This window comes from Camellia sinensis, chromosome 5, assembly GCF_055761805.1.
Source record: "Camellia sinensis isolate YWXY chromosome 5, ASM5576180v1, whole genome shotgun sequence".
Lineage (NCBI taxonomy): Eukaryota > Viridiplantae > Streptophyta > Magnoliopsida > Ericales > Theaceae > Camellia > Camellia sinensis.
The window spans coordinates 40,198,225-40,202,382 of record NC_138965.1 but is presented as its reverse complement, the minus strand read 5'-3'; the positions used below and the strand labels follow the sequence as shown (position 1 = coordinate 40,202,382).

Below are 4,158 nucleotides of genomic sequence, written 5' to 3'. Positions count from 1 at the left end.
AAGACAAGTCAAATCCTCTTTTCTAATCCAAATCTTTTTAGTCTTGGTGTTCTGCCTAGACATGTAAGGTTGCCTCCTAACCCAAAAAGTATTAGAATTTCTACCCTTTTGAGACACCTTACCAAACAGTTCAAAACAGTAAGGACGAATGTGGCCATACCTACCACAGTGATGACAAATAAAAACAGGTTTTACCTCATTTTTGTTGATCTTACCTACTTTTGCTTGATGAAGTGAAGGATCAACCTGGTCTATCTTCAGTTTTCCTTTTGCTTGAGTCTTCAAGTTCTGAGAGGTAGAGGCCTGTCCTTTGTGAGCCGTCGCACCATAGCCTAGACCTCTTTTGTCAGAACCCATTTGTTGAGACCCGAGTATGTCTTCTAGAGATCTGGAACCTTTGTTCCACATGGCAATTGTTGCTCTAGCAATACGGAGTTCTTCATCTTTCTGACTGACTTTCTCTTCCAATGCAGCTTGTGACAACTCAAGACTTTCAAGCTTTTCTTCATATGTGGAATACACCTTCAGAAGTTCATTCCTTTCAGTTTCACAGGATAGAAGTTTTTCACATAAGTCTTGCCTGTCACTCGAGATCTTGATGACATTCTGTTTTGCTGTCAAGAGTTCTCCTTTGAGCCGGACATTCTCACTCTCACATATTTTGAGCTTGAGAGAGAGTTTGTCATTGGTTTTAGACAAATTTAGAGATTCCTTGTACAGCTTCTCGTAGGCTTGTTGTAGTTCTTCGCCATTGATCTCATCCATGTCTTCAGATGTTTCATCATCCTCTCTTTGCTCCTCATTCTCCTTGACCTCATCCAATTTAGCAACCAAGGCAGACAAGTTGCTGGATGGAGGTGGAGGTGAATCTCTTCTTTCATGGAATTGGCTCAGAATTTCCCATGCATCTTTAGCCTTTGTGCAGTGAACAACCCGTTGTTGTTCTTCATTAGAGATTGCTCCACGAATAATGATCAGGGCTCTCAAATTGCCCGGATTATCTGCACTTTCTGTATCTTCTTCAATGGCTTGCCAACCTTCTGGTTCAAAAGCTCTGAGAAACGCCCTCATTCTGATTTTCCAATACAGATAGTTAGCCCCATCAAAGGTGGGAGCATGATGCAGGTTCTGGCCACGAGCTGATTCCAAAGGCTTTGGAAGAGGTTGAGAATCCGTGGCCCAAAATGCCATGAATGCACTATCCCCATCTTCACCGGATTCAGGTTCTTCGGGTTCTTGCTCCGACTCGCTTTCATCATCCCAAGTTACAGTGTAGACTTTCTTCCGATTCTTTTTCGAAGGGCATTCAAGAGACATATGGCCAAACCCTTGACATTCATAACACTTGACCCCTGGTCCCCTTACAATCCTTTTTTCAGTAGTTCGAGCAAATTTTGGTGGAACAGTTTTGGGTTTGTCATTACTCTTATCTTTTGAAATAGGGGCTCTGAAATTCGGCTTCCTTTTCAAAAAATTTTTAAACTGTTTTGTAAGCATAGCCGTCATCTCAGACTCTAAATCAAATTCAGTCTCCGGAGGTTTTGCAGTCTCATGGGCACTCGTGAAAGCCATATTTTCTTTTTGCTTTTTCTTAGAAATTTGGTGGGCTTCATAAGTCTGCAAATTTCCAACCAATTGATCGAGCTTGAGGGTATCAACATTCTGAGCCTCCTCAATGGCTGTCACCTTTGGTTGGAACCTCTCGGGAAGGGACCTCAAAATTTTTCCAACAACTTTTGCTTCCGGGATTTTTTCACCGAGAGTGAAATAGGAATTCACGATATCACTGAGTTTTGCATAAAATTCATCGAACGTCTCATCATCGCGCATAAAAAGGGTTTCAAAGGCGGACGTGAGACGTTGAAGTTTTGACCTTTTAACAGAGGTAGTACCTTCGTGAATCGTTTCAAGAATATCCCACGCCTCTTTTGCTATTTCACACGTGCAAATTCAACGGAATTCTTCAGGTGTGACAGAGCAGAAGAGGGAGTTGAGAGCTTTGCTGTTCCAACTCGAATTCTGGTAATCGGTTGTGTCCCATTTATCAAGGGGTTTAGGAATATCAATCCCATCAATGGTGATTGTAGGTTCACTCCACCCAAAGATTACGGAGTGCCAAACTTTCTCATCGATGGATTTTAAAAATGCTCTCATACGAGCTTTCCAATAAGAATAGTTTGTACCATCAAGTAATGGGGGTCTATGAGTCGAGTTACCTTCACGAATAGAATCCATGATACTAATCACACAAAATCACACTCCTATAGTTTTGAAAAAACAAAGAGTGACCCGCTCTGATACCAATTGAAAATCCTACGTGATTTGTGATTAGATCAAGATTAACTTATTCCAAATCCCAATTAATTCAAAACACTCAACCTAAAATCATCAAACACTTACGAAAGTGATTTTAGTTTGTTTGTTTTTGAAAATAAACAATAAATCGACACAAACGATTTTTTACGTGGAAAAAACCACAATTGAAGATCCTTCAATTGTAATCAAAAACCACGGGCGAACCGCCACTATCAATCCACTACTGAAGAACGAAAAGATTACAAAGATACCATACAAATTACCCAACCCAGTCAATTTGTCTCTGAATCTTCTGTAACTCTTTCACCACGCCTTCGTCACGGAATTGATCCTGAAGTTGATTCCACACCACAACTTCACTTGTCGAATTAACGACTGCGTAGAATCAAACGCCTTTTGGATTCTACGCTTTAATCTTCGGAATCCACCGAAGAGAACTTACTTGAAACTTAAGAAGAAACCTCCTTGATGTATGAATCTCAATGCATAAGTTCAGAACTCTCTCAAGAACATCAAGGAAAACTATGAAAAATCTCCAAAGAAAACTTTAAACACAACCCTAGTGCTTGTAGATCAGATCTAGGAAAAGAACCCTTCAAAAAAACATCCTTAACAGCTTTAAATAGGAATCTGGATCCGCGATCTCCGCTCGAGCTCAACACAGCCCGCTCGAGCGGACTGACCAAAAACTGTGTGCGAACAAACTGAGATGCGCTCGAGCGTAGGAGAATCCGCTCGAGCGTAAAATCACACCCACCAGTATTTTTTGCTTGCCCTGACAAACTACTGAGACCTGCTAATCTACGCTCGAGCTCACAAGGCTCCGCTCGAGCGGACAGAACAAAAACACAAAAAAATACATTTGAATCAACACAATGTTTTGTCTCCGGATTTGACAACATAGGGACCTAACAAAATTCATGATCACGTAATTCATTCTCATATTCAATGATAAGCTTGGGATAGGTGGATGTGCCTGTTTATGCAGCAGGAACTGGTGTTAAACCTGCAGAAATAGCTAGGCAAGGTCTAGAAGAGGCCAAAAGGAAGAATATGGATGTGGTCATAGTGGACACAGCTGGAAGACTTCAGGTTATATCAGCTATCTATTTGGGGCTACTTTTAATAAGATCTGTGTTTTTAATAAAATAATAATAATTATTATATATGTACTTTTCAACCTTATTTTAACTGATCTATCTTCTTTTATTTTTTTTACTTACTGTCAGATTGACAAGACAATGATGGATGAATTGAAAGAAGTTAAACGGGCACTAAATCCCACAGAAGTTTTGCTTGTTGTGGATGCAATGACTGGCCAAGAAGCTGTAGGTCTTTAACCTTATTTTACTCCTTTGTCTCTGTTGAAGTTCTTTTATATTGGCCATTTTTCATAATTTTGTTGATACGTTGGCTAAAGGTTTGTGACTATTCATTTTGTTTGATATGGTGGCTAAATCAGATTGTGCCTAGTTCTGATTGAGATCTTACCTATAGCTTGCAGCTAGGCCTGGATCTCTAGAGTCATTACAACAGCTGGTTGAGGTTGCCAGGAATCCTGTGGCCAATCCTGCTACTCTTTTTGCTGTTTTTGTTAGGGAGGATAATACCAGACAAGCTACAGAGCAGAAGGTTATTAGAAATATTGGTCTTATATAATTTTTAATTGTCTAATATTTATTTGCATCTTAACATTTTAATTTCTGCTGGCACAGGCCCCTGGTGTGACAACCCACATTTCATGTCCTAGTCATGCTTGCATGCATGTATATGTTTTGCCATGTTAAGTTGCTGTAACCATTCATACTCATGTTGTAGTCATGTTCATGTTCATTTACATAG

At 40.0% G+C, this 4,158-nt stretch overlaps 1 long non-coding RNA gene across 1 annotated transcript; it reads left to right on the top strand.

Moving 5' to 3' along the window:
* Window positions 1-3,277: 3,277 nt before the first annotated feature.
* LOC145790088 (uncharacterized) lies at window positions 3,278-3,943 on the top strand. Its single transcript, XR_014328730.1, has 3 exons — window positions 3,278-3,408; window positions 3,546-3,648; window positions 3,814-3,943. It is a non-coding gene; the product is annotated as an uncharacterized LOC145790088 (long non-coding RNA).
* Window positions 3,944-4,158: the final 215 nt, after the last annotated feature.